The sequence below is a fragment of the Pinus tabuliformis genome, chromosome 4_2 (genome assembly GCF_031772625.1).
Source record: "Pinus tabuliformis cultivar Carrire ecotype Pingquan chromosome 4_2, CPIR1, whole genome shotgun sequence".
Taxonomy (NCBI): domain Eukaryota; kingdom Viridiplantae; phylum Streptophyta; class Pinopsida; order Pinales; family Pinaceae; genus Pinus; species Pinus tabuliformis.
The window spans coordinates 57,928,258-57,947,354 of record NC_142304.1 but is presented as its reverse complement, the minus strand read 5'-3'; the positions used below and the strand labels follow the sequence as shown (position 1 = coordinate 57,947,354).

Below are 19,097 nucleotides of genomic sequence, written 5' to 3'. Positions count from 1 at the left end.
TATCAAAAGTTAATGTCCATTCCCCATAACTCAAATATACCAAGTGTGCCATGGTATTCCATCTGCAGGACAATATCTTCCTAGAATATTTATTAGAAAGCAAGGTTGGTTCAATGCCTAAAGTTTTAGTAATAGATAATCATATTTACATCCCAAATTAAGAAAATAATTTAGCATTCTTTTATGACTAGTAAGTAAAGACTAATCAAAAGCGTCAAGCCATTATGAATAAATATTTAGTTGTGGGAAATGCTTTTGCATGGTTTTTTATATCGTTCCACCCCTGCCTAATCCAAAATTTCCACCTTGCAACATTTAGATTCTTTTCATCAACCTTAATAACCCCAAACACAACATGGTAGCAACTAGATGCTACACTCTTTGATTTTGGATCCATATTTGGGGCCACTCTAATCAACTCATGGAATTTCAAATTAAAAGCATCGTTTGAAAGAGCATTGTAATCAGAAAGATTGGCCATCTAGGAAGTCAGGTCCCCCTTTGAGATAATAGAATTTTTCCATATGTACTAAAAAAATGGTAGCTTTTATGATTCTTGATCCTAATGTATTCAACGACCCATTTTTTTCTTGGGAAAATGATGCATGAGTCAGTTCTTTCGTCAACCCTGCCTTATCCTTAAACTGATACCTACAAATGCAAGAGAAAGAACAACTCTTACAAAATACAAAGTAAGGTATGGAAAAATATTTCCTAATATATGGTTGCATGAGTAACAAGACGTATCAGGTATGGAAATGGTGTAGTTACTATGAATTCCCAAAATATTGGTTCTTAGTATGGGGATACGATTGAATGAACTCATAATAGTTGATATCGTATCTATTGTACTAAAAACATATATTGGAAACTCAGTGGGACAAGAATGCTTGATTGTGGCAACTAACATCTTGTGACAATATTAGTGCTACATGCTACATGGAGACATCTTAGTTTCCCATGTGTACATCGACCATCTTGGTGTTTCTCTTGAGACTAAAGCTGCATTTTCACCTGCATGAAAGAAAATTACCATGATGCCACCAAAATACTGAAAACACCCTTCGTAAAGTAGGGACCATTATGCCATTTGAAATGCCTCTGTTCTTGAATTTTATCAATTGAAATGTAACTTACTTGACCGATGTGTGACACTATTAGAGAAATTCTCCAAGACATAATTTATGCATTCTAGCACATCCTTTTAGTTTTTCTTTGAAATATATTTGAGGTTGAAATCCATTTTAAGTCTTAATATTTAAGACAGAAAACTACCTCCAGCATGATAAAAACACAATTATACTTGGAAACGGGAGTCTTTTTTTGATCCAGGTGGTTTCAGGGACACACACAAGACAAAGAGGGCTTATGGAAGCTCAAAAATCAAAATGATCAAAATGTTTTCAAACTAGGACCGGATCGTATATGTCGTCATTCTGATCATAACGATGTGAACGGTTTGTCAAACCAAGCTTGTATGCAAAAGTTAGAGGCAGTCAAAGTTCCGTAAGACTTTTGCAGACTGGGTAGGCTTAATGAAGACACAATTTGGAAGTTTTCTGGCGGACGGAATCTAACCAATTCCGGGAAATTTTTTTGCCTCGTTAAAATGACTCCTTCGGTCCAAATTTTGGATTTTCAAAAAAGGTCTTCTTATGTTTAAAAAATAAAAAAATAATATAAGGGAGGTGGTGGACCACCACCCCCACCACCCTCCTGGACGAACTCCGTTATCAGCGACTTACGTTTTATGTTGTTGATTCTTGTCATGTTCCTCTTCTTTACAACATGCACATGTATTCACTTATGTTCTTTTAAAAATGAAATTTGACACATCACGAAAGTAAAAGGTCTTGGAAGGGTCCTTTGTCACACCCAGACCTGGATCATTTATAATTTAATATATATTGGAACATAATTCACATGCCCAATATGTGCATCAATCACTTATCATGTTATCAGCCATCAATCGATATTTAGTTAGAATTCCATGGTTTTTTAGGATGGGAGAGGAATGTTGTGTGTCTACTACATTGGTTTGATATTGTTATATCTATCTTAAAATATATGTCCAATCTTTCTAGTGGCTTTTATAATAGCTAAAATATTTGGTTGTTGGTAAATTTATTCTAAAAGTCAATGTAAATCAAGTTCAACCTTAGTCAACCATGGTATACCTTCCTCAAACATGCATGTTTGTTAGTATCTGTGTATTTTGAATTAGTCTCCTAAGTATATATACACATTTGTTGCATCTATATCCACAAAATTCTTGAGGTAGGCATGCTTACCGTATACTATAGTTACCTTAGTAAATTGTATACTCACAAAAGTTATTTCAAAATCACAAGGAAAATCATGACTTGTTATTGTTCATTTTATGATAAATATCCATAGATATTATCATTTTAAATTTTATAAATGTACAACATAGACTAATAATAACCAAATCATCACCACTCTCTAGCAAGAAGTGGGGAAGTGCATAAAGCTTAGGGTTGGGGGCTGAATCGCTAATACAAGGAATTCCTTAGTGTATAGGTTATTGAATAGTTATATTATACTAACCTTAGAGGAAGATGCACTTGTCTAGTAAAACATTTGTTTCAGTGGTGAATACACAGGTAGTATGGGATATTCAGCTATGTTTTTTCCAGAGGGTAGGAAGATATACATTGGTGGTGGAAACCCATCTCGAAGTTAAGAACTCATTTTTTCTATGTCTTGCAATTTCCAATAAGCTCTCACATGGGAAGTTCTATAGAAATGCTCATGGTAAGGTCCTGGTTATTTTGTTTTGTGCATGCATGAAAGTGGGGCAATCTATTTGTTAGTAAGCTCATTTCGCTAGGGAGGTATGGAATTATGCTAGAACATTGATCGTAGGAAAAGGAAATTGGCATGATACAATCTTAGTAGAAGGGTATAAAAATTGGTGTCGGGACACGAAGGGAACATAGAAAAAACTTTGCCAACTGCAGTATCATGGCAACATGGAATACTAGAAATGTCATGATTTTTTAGACTAAAAAATTTCTCCACTTTAAATACTTTAACAAATAAGTTTTACTTATGATTTTATTATATTATGTGTTAAAACTAAAAATTTGAAGAATATTGGTTCCTTGGACACTAATAAATATTGAACTTGGAGATTTCTCTATGGGGCCTATAATGGAATAAAATCCCATGTGGGACAAGAGGTGATTATTTTTTTTCTCCAGATCAAATTAATTTATACACATGTCTAGATATAAGAAAAATCATTGGGTTGAGATGCGAGACTTGATTGCCCCTCTTAAAATTGTAGTACAAGGGGGTATTTATTCTCTATAGGTCTTTGGTAATTAAAAACTAGTCATTGGCTAGTTCTCATTAAATTAAAGGTTTCAAAACGTTACTTTGGAGACATTTTAGCATCAAATCGATTTGATGTTGAGTAGGTTAACCACTATTACTTTCAAGTTTCAACACGATACACTCATAGGTGGTTTATCAGAACAAGCTTTGATGTTGAAGGTCAGGTAAATGAACTTGGCAGATACAACAGAGGGGGAATCCATACCCACAATTGCCAGATATTCCTACGAATGAGTATTTTTATCCTTTGGGGGATATGGTCTTTACTTTAATACCATATGCTTTAGTATAAGATATTGAATATCTTCCCATTTTTTTGCATGAGGTTGTTAAGAACAATGAATTGTTTTTTGGACTTAATTCTACTAACCCTTTCATATTTTGAAGTATAGGTAAGAGGTTTGTCTATATGTGCATAGGGTTAACCAGTGAACCTAAATATATAAATTTTCAATACAATTTTCATATGTAAAAAAAATTGTGATTAAGGTTTAGGCAAATAGTTTATTATGTTCTTTTCCATTTTCATGGGTCCATGTGAACTTGTGGAATGTAGCTTCACTTTTTTCTTCCATGAAATAAAATAGTTCTAAATTTCTCTTTGTGAAGAATGACAAAATAAAATGGAGGCCTAAGTAGGACAACAATATGAAATAGAGAGAATAGAAGGAAAATGATGTATATCGTAAAAGGGATATGAGAGGCCAATACAATTGAACTAAAATGAGTGAAAACTGATAAAAACTAAAAAAAAGAAGTTATTTTTCTAATTCAAAAAAGCCACAAATATCTTTATTTTTTATCCATGCCTTAGTTGATTATCAGTTAAAAATAAAACATCAAAATGGTAAGGGAATCAAAAACAGATTTATTACAAAATAAGTTCAGAGTACATGCGCTAATAAATGCCAAAGAGAGTGGCCCTCCTGAATTTCAAAGTTATAAAATATAGTAAAATTTTGATGCAGGAGCATTCAGCTCAGAAGAATCATTGTATTTTAGTAGACATAGGGGGGTCTTGTGTTTTAAGGAAGTTGGTTTCCTAAGTGTTAAAATTAATGTAATTACTTAGGATTTTGAGTGATTTTAATGAGAATAGGAATTAATTAAGTATTGTGAGGCATATTTGTAAATGTTCTCGAATGTTGGAGAACATGAGAGATTTAGGATAGTTGAAAGATTTGAGAATCAGTTGTAAATATTAGATTAGGAGTTGGTTTCATGATTTGTGGATTAAAGAGGATCCTTAGGGATAAAGATGAGATTTTAGGATTTTGTTGAGAAGTTTATGGATCTAAACCAAGAATTGGTTATAGAATCATTTTGTATAAATGTAAGCCTAAAAGGCATAGAAAGGGGTTAGCTACTTAGGGTTAGCTACTTACTTAGTTAGGGGTTTGACTGTAAGCCTACAGGAAGGTAGGAAAATAGAGGCCACTGATTAGAATATCAGGCAGAGAGAGAGAGAATCATATGTAAATATTTATTTATCAATACAGAGAATTTGATTCTAAATTATGTGATGTGTATTGATTAATGGAGTTATGAATTGTGTGTGAAAACTTGAATTTCTGCATAGTATATGTATGAAGGTGGAGTCGAGCATAACATAGAGAAGAAGTGATATGAAGGATTGTGTTGGATCACTTATATCCATTCAAAGGATCACCATCGAGATTCAGGAGTGACTGTGTTAAGAGCATGCGGAGTTAAATCAAGAGGGAGTTGTGTTGCAAGGCAACTAAATATTGAAACCCTGAAGAAACCTGAAACCATAGAAACACTGAGAAATGGCATAAAAATGAAGTAGAGGAAGGACGAAGAAATGAGGTGATGATGTACAGGGGCTATTGGATCTAGGAGATCAAAGAACGAGGTTGAAGGCGATGGGCGATCAAGATTAAGCTGCATAGCATAAAGTAAAAGAAATGAACAGCGGAGATTAAACTTAAGTGTTAGAAGAAGAGGAGAGCGGTTTCCTTTGGTGAAAGTGGTTTTCGTGTAGTTGAAAGGGTGATCAGATGCATATCACGTGCAAACAAGTACGGGACTTAATTTGGAAATCAGACCCAGTGAGAGTTTATACAACGGGGTTAAATCTTCGTCTATATATAGTGATTAGGACCATCCATGGGTTGACGACTCGGACGGTAATCGCATGAAAAAGTGTGTGCAGGTTAGCATTTTGAGCAGACCCAATATGGTTATGGACGGAAGTTAAAGTTATTTGAGTTCTGGAGGATGAACGGAGATCACGTGATATTCATTTATCTGGTGGAGTGAAATCAACGGTGGAGGATTGAAATGATAAAGGTGAGCGTCAATATATGTCTAAGGTGGCGAAAATGTAAGATTAAATGTGTTTTACATGTATTTCTATTATATGGGTTATAATAGAAATGAAGCGGGTTAATGAATTATGGCTTAAGTCAGGTGTAACAAAGTCTAAACTTGGTATGGTTAAGATGAAGGGATGTTAAAAATTACCAACGTTAAGGAGGGTTGAATAAAGTTTCATTGGAAAGGTTAACTAAATTTTAGACTTTGGGTTAGTCAAATATAATGTTTCTGCATGAGATTTAAATTAAGAAGCCTTAAGCCTTTATTTGTGAAGGTTTTCACAATGGATCAGGTGATTAAGGTTGGGGACTAGTGACATGCAATTTTTTTTGTATAATGTGGGTATTGTCGGCTTAGGCAGGTGTCAAATTCATATAGAAAATCAATAATAGAAAAATACCTAGAAGTTTTTCACTTGTTTACATTTAAGGAATTTTGTGCTTTGCATTTTAAATCCATAGATGCACAAAGGCTCACAACGAATACATTAAAATGGACCCAAACAAAACAAAGAGAAAGAAAGAAAAAATACAACACTACTAAACCTTGGATTACACTAGTAAGGACCAAAAGGTTTTCATCTGTTTATGTTTAAGGGACTTCTTGTTTTTTATTTCAATCCCATAGATAAACATAACCTGATAACCACTATTTGAGAATATGCCCAAAGGAAACAAAGAGAAAGACAACGAATATATAAAACTAATGAACTTTGGGTTACATTCATAAGCACAAAAATGCGCTAAGTACTACAATATCACTTAGAAAAATGATAGATTGTCAAAACACACACACATACACACATTGTTTTCATTTTACTTTAAATTCTCTATGATAATGGAATCCTTGAATTTAATCATGGTGGTGTATATTGTCTCTTGGATAGTTTTTATATTGGATTGAATAGACAAGAAGAGGCCAAAATAAAGAAAACAAACTTAATTTTACCTTTAATTCTTCTATACTACTCATGTATGGTTCCTTCATTACAAAATGCATTGCTTCTTCAACACGGGAGTGTGCCTACACTTCAACACCAGTGATGCTATCAGAACCTGTGAAATGAAAATTATCATGAATAATGCCATACACCTAGTTGTAAATGTTATCTTTTTTATACACTTGTGAGCTCTTAGTCACTACAAAAATCTAAAAAAAATTAAAAAAAAAACATCATTTTATGAAACCTTTACAAACATAGATGCATAAACAACAATTCTCTAACATCCATTCTGAAATGCATAAACCCAAATTACTATAAATCTGATAACTCTTGTAGCCCTCAATGTACAAATTTCATACCCTACCTCAAGTTCTAGTAGGATCTCACTGTATAAAACCCAACATAACAATGACTTCAAATTCTATTCAATACAATATATCTTTCAAGTCCCAAGAGAACAATGATTGTAGCCTTCAACGAATGAACACCATTTGTCAGAATCTTTCCTCCATTTCACACAACCCTATGAACAAAACCCCTAAATTAAAAAAACCCTAACATGCACTTAAGTACTATGGTATCACTTAGAAAGAGGATAAATTGTTAAAACACAAACACACGCACATACACATGTATCTATATATATATATATATATATATATATATATATATATATATATATATATAGATAGATAGATAGATATAGATATATATATAGATATATATATAGATAGATAGATATATATATATATATATATATATATATATATATATATATATATATATATATATATATATATATATATATATATATATATATATATATATATATATATATATATATATATATATATATATATATATATATATATATATATATATATATCAGTACGACAATGGAATCCTTGAATTTAATCACAGTGGCCCATCCCATCTCCTCACTAGGCTTGATATTGGATTGAATAGATAAGAAGAGGTTTGACTGAAGAAAACAAACTTATTAATTTTACCCTATAATTATTCTATACCCAAGCCATACAAGGAGGCACCCTTCTGTGGGAGTTGGGACATCAACAACTTTGTGGGTTTTACACTATGTTACCTTAATAATTATGATTAATCCAAAATAAAAACACACAAGAGAGAAATCATAAGACTTACTTGGTTATGGTCCTTAATTTCATAAGTGTCAGTAATACCATTAGGACTCCACTCAGAGTAAGCTTCTTCTTCACCCATGGTTTCCCCAACTTGTAAAATCATCAAAAAGTTGTATCTTCAATTATTCAACACTCCCCTTCTCAATCATCATTATGGCATGCAAGCTTCCTCCATTAATGAACCAATATTCATAATCAAATCTGGGAAAAAAATTGTTTTGAAAATATGGCTAAGGTGTCATCAATGAACTATGAAGAGAAAGAAATAGTCTGGTAGCTAAAATAGAAGCCACCCAATTCACTGAGGTAACTATAGTATATGGTAAGAGTGCCTACCTCAAGAATTTTGTGGATATAGATGCAACAACTTCGTATATATACTTAGGATACTAATTCAAAATACATAGATACTAACAAACATGCATGGTTGAGGAAGGTAGACCATGGTTGAATAAGGTTGACCTTGATTTACAATGACTTTTAGAATAAATTTACCAATAACCAACTATTTTAGCTCTTATAAAAGCCACTAGAAAGATTTATACATATATTGTAAGATAGATATAACGATATGGAACCAACACACCAAACATGGAACATTCCTCTCCCATCCTAAACAACCATGGAATTCTATCTAAATATCGATTGATAGTTGATAGCATGATAAGTGATTGATGCATGTATTGGGCATGCAAATTCTATTCGAATATATATTAGACTATAAATGACTCCCATTTCCAAGTTTAATTGTGTTTTCATCATGTTGGAGGTAATTTTTAGTCTTAAATATTAAGACTTAAAATGGATTTCAACCTCAAATACATTTCAAAGAAAAAATAAAAGGATGTGCTAGAATGCATAAATTATGTCTTTGAGAATTTCTCCAATAGTGTCACACATCAGTCAAGTAAGTTACATTTCAATTGATAAAATTCAAGAACATAGGCATTTCAAATGGCATCATGGTCCCTACTTTACAAAGGGTGTTTTCAGTATTTTGGTGGCATCACGGTAACTTTCTTTCATGCAGGTGAAAACGCAACTTTAGTCTCAATAGAAACACCAAGATGGTCGATGTCCACATGGGAAACTAATATGTCTCCAAGTAGTGGGTAGCACTAATATTGTCACAAGATGTTAGTCACCACAATCAAGCATGCTTGTCCCATTGAGTTTCCAATATATGTTTTTAGTACAACAAATATGATATCAACCATTATGAGTTCATTCAACCATACCTCCATACTAACCAGAAATATTTTTGGAATTCAAATAACTACACCATTTCCATACCTGATACGTCTTCTTACTCATGCAACCATATACTAGGAATTATTTTTGCATTCAAATGCATAAATTAATAGAAACAGGAATTAAATAAACAATAATATTTACAAACAAAATGTATCGCAATAATCAAAATCCACCCATAATTTCATCACCATACCTTGAATACCTTCTTTGAGGGTCTTTAAGCCAAGAATAACATTCCTCTAAAACCTATTGCCACCTTTGCTATGTCATTTCCCCTTCCCAGACTTCTTATAACTACAATAATACAAATTAAGGATCAAAATATTTTAAACATGAAATAAAATCAAATAATACCATGATTTGATTACCTCGGAAACATTATTGATTGCTTTAGAAACACTCTCTCACTCTATGAAAATAATACCAGGAATTTGTGTCAGAGGTGTCCCATTAATTGATAACAATGATAATACTAACATCAACATGTTCACTTTTGACACATGAATACAAGCTTCAGAGTGGCATATAATATTGGAAAAAATTGTTTGGATTTGATTGAAAGGGATTGTTATGGTTAACTACTTTTTAATAAATAAACCCACCTAACAATCTTTCAGCATATCCATAGAATGGATGACCAAAGCCCCTACCTCAATATTACATATATTGCATGACATGCACTAAGACTAATAGCTTTTAACGTGATCTTGAAAATCCAAAACCACAATGGAACCAAGATAAAATAAAAAAATTATTTTTGATAACAGTAGTAAACACTAAAATCAAATCCCCAATTGTTTAAAAGTCTTGGAAAAATATTGAGCTAGTTGATCAAAAACCACTAATACATTGCACTATTATGTTTTTAATATTAACAAGATGCTAATAAAGTTGGCATAATGGAAAATTTGTCTACTTATCTATGTTATTTCCAAAAGTCTCCAAATAAGGACCAAACAAGCTAACAAAAATCCTCCAAGCGAGACTAACAAGGAACCAAAATAGCTTTTGGCCATTTTACACCCAAAATTATAGAGGACCTAACCAATAGACACTTATCAAATTTGGGGAATTAGTTAATACCTTAAAGCAATCACACAAAACCAAGCACCATACTAAACTTTGATAGGAAAAATAACCCCTACATTAGCGCTATTTGAAATGAATCTCAATGAAAGAACTCATAATTATAATGTATGTCACTGTCATAAGCACTAGAGTAATATAAAATACAATTGTTGCAATTATCTTAGCCCTGATCCCAAAATTGTCATGGGAATAGAATAGGATAAGGAATAAGGGTCTGCTTATTAAAAACTAGATATTGTTGGCCAAACAAATGTATGAAAAACAAAAGATTTCATGTAAATGAAATGCATGTAAGAGAGCTCAATAAAATAGATCTTATCCACTTTAGAAACTCACTTTTCCTTCTACATAAACCCTAAAAAATGCAAAATACATAAACATATTGTTGAAAGCCTTAAAGGAATAGAGTTGGGGGTACTTGTTTTGCCATGGTTGCTAGAATTCAAGACTTTTAACCTTTTATCTTCAATGCCCTGGTTTCTCCTGCACATACCTAGTAAATTATTCAACAAAGGGGAAAAATAGAAGTCATGGTTATTTAATCTCTATAAACCCTAGTACCCTCACTTTGTAACTGTCCCTTCAATCCTCTTTTCTAATCAAAATTGTAATTTTTGATTAGGATAAATCTAATTAATCCACAGTAAATCTCTATTATTTTGATGCCCATGTGATTTCCAACTAACATAATTTTTATTCTAATAAAATTGTGCACACACCATTGATATTTAAAAGTAAACCCACTTATATGCAAAAAAGGAATAATTATGATTCAATAAATGATATTACAGAAAAAATCACCCCCAAATAGATAGTTGGTCGATAATTTGAAAGAAATTTATCTGGAAAAATTATAAAGTTGACTGCATACCAATAGATATTTGGTTGTGATCGATGTGGAGAGATGGTTCGTCAATAATGTGAATATTGCAGTAGGAGGAGGCCTTAAATTCAGGCTTTGATTGAGCTTTTCTACATTTCTCTATCCATAGACTTGGTATTCACAAGCCGAAATTTCCCAATCTTGTTGCGAAGTGTGAGGACCATAGCCCTTTAGATCTAGTGACCATATATTCCCCCTAAGATTCTGATCTTTGGGGCTTGGAAATATTTTTTGGAAACTCTTCCTTTCCATTGTTGGTCAATGAAAATCAAAATTCTTTCCAAGACAAGACAAGCGAAATGGGATGCAAGGCTTATTTTTTAAATGGGATTAACACAGTGAATTCTTGTTTGAAATAATTTTTCCTTATTTATATAACACAGGTTTATAATTGTGTTTGGAAGTGTTGATGCCATTTTACTAGTGGAGAAAGGGCTTGGCAAAAAAATCAAGGCTAGTTTCCAACACAAAGGTAACTTCATGTATTTAAAATAAAACATTCATATATAATCTAGATCTAGTTCTATTCATATCTTAAGCGATAAACCAACACACATTCATGTGCAAGTGATCACCAATAAGAAGTGTTATCTCTATCGTGTAGAACATGGAGCATATCTTTGTAACTAAGAAACAATGTCTCACTAGAAGGATATGAGGAACATATTTCCATCCCATAAACAACAATAGGACTTATAGAATGAAACTGAGTAAATTAATCACCCTCATGTATGAAAGTTTGAGGTAGTTACTATTAAGTGATATTTTGTGTATGAATTATGAGGGTATTAACTCGCACTGACCATGTGACCTAAAAATTAAAATTTGAAATGGATTCAAATAGAGAGGAGATTAGGAGGGTGGGAAACTTCTGCTAGTTTCGAGGATTCTACTCCTTCTGAAGCAGGTAGGGTATTTTCAAGAGGTTTTACCTTTGTAATATAACTGAGCATTTGAACTACATCAAATATGATCTCACAGCTATATCAATGTGGAGAAAATGAAGCAGTTCAGAAGTAGGTTCAATATCATAGTTTCTAGGGATAGTAATTATCAACATGGTAGACGTATTTCAGATATAATATAAAAAACAAACAAAACAAATAAAGATCAATGGTTTTTATAGTATTTATTGCCAACCATAAGCACCATTCTTTATATGGACTATATTAATCCATTGAAAATAATTTTTCCCTCTACCATAGAGGGGAGAATGAACCCAACAATAATTGTTACCTCAAAGTTCGTAAAAACATCATCTATCACAATTTGCTCAAAACAATTGTCACTTTCTAAAAGAATAACGTAGTAATTTTGGTTACACAAAAAGGAATTTAAGTGCTTTCACAAAAATATTAGTAACTATCATATTATGTTTCTTATCATGTAAGCTAAGATGAATGACCAAATTAATTACAAATCATCTACCTGAGTCAATAAAACTAGAAATCACTTTTTTAATCTCCATACCCCTCAAGGTGCCTCAAGTGTTTTAGAAACAACTTTTTGATGTAACCTATTAAGAAAATCTCATTAATTCACTCCATTTTACAAATCAAAACCTATAAACTATGGCCAATACTTCCTAAACGTAGTAACTTTAACCAAATGAATGTCTTATTGTATCATATCCTCCTCACTCACATAGAACACCACTCTTTAGATGAATGCCCTCAAAAGTACCTAGAAATGGTTAAAAGTGCAATTTAGAAAGAAGCTATAAATGCATGATTCATTGCTAATCAAGATAAATTTCCAAAAGCCAACACAACACATTCGAAAGAAGAGTTACACGATTAGAATAAGATAATATAAACGACACAAAACCACTATTTTTGTTTTTCTTCAATGAAGAAAAAATGAGATGAGAAAAAATCTACTCTGTAACTGAGTTAGAACCTTCAACATATTTATGATTAGAGTAATTGTCACAATCACCATTCAGACAAGTCCCATCCATAATGCCATGGAGATGAATTTTCCTCCACCGCCTATTATGACCAGATAAGCGTCTTTGGAAACTTCTTTTCCCCTCATCTAACTCTGGAATGAGATGGAGCTTGCTCCAACGTCCATAAAAATGCATTTTCTCAAATGAGTAACCTTGATGCATAAATCATTCGATCTTTACATAGTGTCATTTACATTATAAAATAGTTATTTATTTCTATCTTATTTATGTATATTCTCATGTAATATCTTCAAAATAAATAACATGTGGTGGTTGATAATATATTCAAAAAGAGATCCAAAACTAAATCTTCCACACTTCCATAGGGATGATGGTTTGCAGGGATTCAAAACATTGTTAAAGATAGCCCTCAGGGTCGCTAACTTATATTATCTTGAAACAAAAAAGACATTTAAAAATGAGATAAGACATAATAGAAATTTATCATTTGCAAAGTCATTGGGACAAAAAGGTGTAGTGAACATTAAATCACCTGTCCAATATGAAGAAGACAACAAAAAAATACTTCTCCGTCTCTAGGAGACATTTATTGCTCAGAATATTACTAGAATCTGGATCCAGAATTGTGCTTACATTAAATAACATGATTACCTCGATATATGTGTCATCTAGTGTCTAAAATAAAGGACATCCAAATGAAACAAAAATTATTGTTTCTATTATAAGCCTAAAATATAAAATCCCTCATAATGCTTCAAAGCCTAAAACTCAAAAATTTGTCCACAAAATAATTCCAATTCTACTACACATAAGCACTCAACATAAATTTGCATCCATCAAATTGTCTCTAATGCTAGTGAGAGTGTGCCAAATGAAGGACGTACTATACAACTCCAAAACTTAAGAGGGTGCTACCCAAAGCAACCAACGTCGTGCTAGAAGAGGGGAGTGTAATAAGAGATCACAAAGGAAATGTGATTCTAAATTTTAGCCATGGACTTGGATAGGCTTCTAATGATAAGGAAAAAAACTTATCTCTAATCACAAGGCTTAAGTTTGTTTAAAAATTCAAAAAAATGGAAAAAAAAGGAGAGAGGCTTGAAAATTATATGAAATAATTTATTTTATAAAAATGGCTATGAGATTATCAATCTATGGGACAAGAGGATTACACAGTGAGATAAGCTTCTCCAAATATTGATACAAAAATATAAGACAAAACATCAATCTAAAATAAAATCTAAATAATAAATGGCATTACAGAGATGGAGATCCCCCTGTTTGTTTAAGAATTCAAAAAAAAAATAGAGGTTTGAAAATGATATGAAATGATTGATTTTATAAAAATGTCCATGAGATCATCAATCTATGGGATGGGAGGCTTACAACATGAGAGAATTCATATTTGAAATGTAGATGGAGAAATATAAGAGGAAACATGAAATCAACAGGCTTCATCTAATTGCTTCACTTCAAATAAGCACACAGAATGGAAATTTCATGGTGAAATAATATAAAGGGAAAGGAGATAAGCTTTATATTTTACCTAGAGAAATGTAGCCATGGCAGCCTACAATGGAAGACATACATTCTAAAGATCTTGAATCTTTCAAAAAAAAAATTCAAGGCCAAAATCGTCTAGATGGGCCTCAAAATTTGAATCCAATAAAATGCTTTTAGCATTTACATCACGATGTATTATAATCGCGCAGAAATTATGGTGAAAATAGTAGAGTCCTTTAGCAACATCAATGGAAATATTGTATCAGGTATCCCATTGTAAATTCCCACCTTTCTTCTCATGTAGTAACTCTCCCAAGCTTCCATTTGCATGCACTCTAAAATAAGAAGAATGATTTCTTGATTTCACCAAATCCCCAACAATCTTACTATATGTCAATTTTGAATCTTTCCCAATGTCTAAATCTCTACAGGAAACCTCTTCAATGCAAATTCCTCCCCACTCTGCATCGAACCCTTGTACACAAACCCTGCTCCTCCCTTCCATATAATATTCTCCTCTTTCAAACATTCTAGGAAATATTCATAGGTGAAGTTAAACCTCTACAATTCCATTATCTTCCAATATCTTGAAGCATTACTCTTCTTTATATCCCGATATTTGATGATGGAAACAAAGACAAATAATAGTAAGCATAATAACAAACCTATGACCAGAACCAACTTGACAATCGAAGAAATTGAAGAACCCTTGACATTTGTGTGCTGCAAATAGGACTGAAATATGCAAGGGCCTACATGCAGGCCAAACAATCTGGTAGTTTTTAAATCCTTGGTCATGCTAAGTATACTTACTTTTATAGAACACATCATTTTGGTAAATCGAAACTTTTGCAAAAACTATTTTATGCCCATATCGACAGAATGGCGAACCGCTTTCCTACTGAAAGTTTAACAAAGGGGGGTTTCCATTGAGGTGGTATGTTGAAACAACCCATAAAAAATTTGACTATGAGTTTAACAAAGGGGGGTTTGCATTGAGTTGGTGTTCAGAAACAACACATTGAAAATTTCACTATGGAGGATAAATTCAGGCACCCTCCCCCCACCTATTGTGAAACCCCTTGGGGGAGCGGGGAGGGGGGGTCTATAAAACCAACAAAGGTAAATTCGTTGGGTTGTGTTATATTCTTTCCACGACTAGCCCACATAGTTAACCAGAGGGTTAGAAGGGGAGCAGAGCCGCCCCTTCGTTGCGACGATTGCGTAGCGGGGGTAGTCACAGGGGGTTTGAGGGGTTCAGGTAACCCCACTTTATGGGGTCCGGGGGCAGTCACGGGGGGTTTTGGTTTTGGACCCTATATTAGGTTGGGCAGACCTAGCTATGGTTTTGTGCATGTTTTTTGCACATGGTTTTGGATGTGATGGTTTTTGGTCCATGGTTTTGGACACGATGGTTTTTAGTTCATGGCATTCGATGCTTCACCATGTATAAATATGTATTGTAACATTGAAAGGAACATAATGAAAAAATCAAGCTGGTAGTCTCAGTTTTGGCATCTATGGGAAAATCTCTGTGTATATGTGTTTTATGTGTTATTCTCTCACATTGTTTATTTTCTTTGTTTTAGAATTCATATGCAGGTAATTTCTGTATGGGGTGAAAACCTACATTTGGTATCAGATTTGGTTTGGATTCAAGGGGACGCCTTTTCTTATAAGGGATTTCGCTCGGGCCTGTGGTAGACCCTGTTTAGTGGAATATCTGCAGGGTCGATTCTGGTGGTGAAAGGAGATGGGGAGAAGTGGAAAGATCCAGGTACTAAACCAACAGGAGTGTCCGATGAAGAATGGAAGAAGTTGGATCGGAAGACAAAGAGCACAATATGATTGTGTGTCTCAGATTCGGTATTTCTAAATGTATCAGAGGAAGCTACGACAAAGGGTTTGTGGGACAAATTCAAGACTTTATACTAATCTAAGTCACTGGTGAATAAATTGTTCCTACGGAAAAAGTTGTATAACCTAAGGATGAAAGATGGAGACTCGTTGACAGAGCATCTGAACACATTTAATACTGTGGTAAGTCAGTTATCATCTGTTGATATTAAAATTTCATATGAAGATAAGTGCATCAGTTTGTTGTGTTCTCTACTAGATTCATGGGATATTCTGGTTATTGCAATAGGTAGCAATGCAACTGCCTTGCAGTTTGATGGAATAGTCTCATCCTTGATGATGGAGGAAATGAGACGGAAAAATATGGAGAGTTAGAATGGTGATGCCTTTTTTGGACGAGGACAGTCCCAAAACAGAAACAAAAATAAGTCATCGAGTGGGAGGTCTAAATCTAGAGGGAGATCTAAATCTATAGGAAAACCTATAAAGGTGGTGTGCTAGAAATGTGGAAAGGAAGGGTACTACAAAAGGGACTCTAAATATAAAGATCCTGATAAAGGAAAGGGATCTGATGAGGCTCCTTCTGCAGAGTCAAAAACCAACTCAGATGAAGGTGGGGATGTGTACTTGGCTTCTTCAAGTACACATGTAGATCACGAGGCATGGTTCATTGACTAAGGTGCATCCTTTCACTTCACTCCCCATAGAGAGTGGTTTTGTGAGTATGAGAAATATGATGGTGGTGATGTCTTCTTGGGGGATGATAGGAAGGCCAGAATCGTTGGTCACAGAAAAGTAAAGTTGAAGTTACAAGGTGTAAGGGTTAGAACACTTCCGAGTGTTCTGCATATTCTTGCATTAGCCAAAAAATCTTATTTCTGTAAGCAAGATGGATGATGCAGGTGTAAAAAAAGTGTTCGAGAAGGATACATTCAAGATGGTTTGGGGGGCACTGGTATTGATTTGGGGAGTTCGAATTGGAACTCTGTACAAGATACAAGGTAGCACTGTTGTTGATGGGTGCAACAGTTCTGTGGTTCGCAAAAGTGGAGGAGAAAATTTAGTGGTCTTTGGAGAGAAGACCATGTTGTGGCATCAAAGGCTTGAACACATTGGAGAGAAGGGCCTTTGAATACTTCATGGTAAAGGTAGGGTAGAAAGTATGAGTAATAGCTCTCTAGATTTTGATTTCTATGAAAATTGTGTATATGGGAAGCAGAATCGAATGAGTTTCCCCTCTGGTGGTAAGAGGGCGAAACATATATTAGAGCTTGTGCACAGTGATGTGTTTGGACCTATGAAGGTTCCATCACTGGGTAAGTTTGTGTACTATGTATCCTTTATAGATGACTTCTCAAGGAATACATGGATATATTTCCTTAAGAATAAATCTAAAGTCTTTGACAGGTTTAAATAATTTAAGGCTCTGGTGGAAAACTAGACAAAGAAGAAGATAAAGGTGTTGAGGACAGATAATGGTGGAGAGTTTTGCATTAAGGAATTTAAAGAATTATGTAAGAAGTGTGGTATAGCATGGGAGAAGACTATTCCATACACACCTGAGCAAAATGGAGTTGTAGAAAGAATGAACAAGACGTTGATGGAAAGGGAAAGAAGCATGCTCAGTGGTGCCAGGTTAGGACATGAATCCTAGGCAGAGGCAGTGGAGACAGCATGTTACCTGGTCAACAGATCACCTTAATCAGCGTTGGAGGATAAGACTCCACAAGAGGTATGGACTAGTAAGAAACCCTCTCTTTCACATCTGAGGGTATTTGGATGTGATGCATATGTACATGTTCCAAAGGAGAAACGAACCAAGTTGGATCCTAAATATGAAAAGTGCATCTTTATTGGGTATAAGGATGGTTTAAAGGTTTATAAGCTTTGGAACCCATTAACAAGGAAGGTTGTGTACAGACGAGATGTGGTATTCAGATAGGTAAAAGATGGTATTAAACATGAAGTCCAACCAAAGGAACCTGAGAATATAGAGTTTGAGATAAAGGAGGAAGAATCAGACTCTACATCAGAGGAGGAATCAGAAGATGAAGAGCCAGAAACTCCGGGTGTCAGAAGATCAGTTAGAGAAAGAAGGCAGCCAGAAAGGTATAGTCCATCTACTTTCTGTTCAAATTTTGCTTTATCTATTATTGATGATGATCCCAGAACTGTGAAGGAAGCAGTAGATTCAGAGGATGGAAAACTCTAGAAAGAGGCCATGGTTGATGAAATGGCATCTCTGAACAAAAATGAGGCTTGGGATCTGGTGGAGTTTCCAGCTGGAAGGAAACCCATTGGCAGCAAATGGGTGTTCAAGAAGAAGACAAATGCATAAGGAAAGGTGTAGAAATACAAAGCTCGGTTGATAGCAAAAGGTTATTCCCAGGTGCCGGGAATTGATTTTGGTTATATTTTTTCTCCTGTCGGCAAGGTAACTTCTATTAGATTACTTTTATCTGTTGTTGTTGATTTTGATTTTGAGGTAGAACAAATGGATGTGAAGACAACATTTCTTCACATGGATCAGGAAGAGGAGATCTAAATGAAGCAAACTGAAGGCCTTGCGGTGAAGGGTAAGAAATAACTGGTATGCAAGTTAAAGAAGTCTCTGTATGGGTTAAAACAGTGACCAAGGATGTGGTATCAGAAATTTGATACATTTATATGGGGACTTGGCTTCACCATAAGCAAAGTAGATCACTGTGTGTATTTTAAATTAATTGGTGATCGTGTTATTTATCTGGTATTGTATGTGGATGATATGTTGCTGGTTGGGAATGATAGAAATTATCG

At 34.0% G+C, this 19,097-nt stretch overlaps 1 pseudogene; it reads right to left on the bottom strand.

Moving 5' to 3' along the window:
• Nucleotides 1-214: 214 nt before the first annotated feature.
• Nucleotides 215-6,788, bottom strand: LOC149168254 (protein NUCLEAR FUSION DEFECTIVE 2-like; annotated as a pseudogene).
• Nucleotides 6,789-19,097: the final 12,309 nt, after the last annotated feature.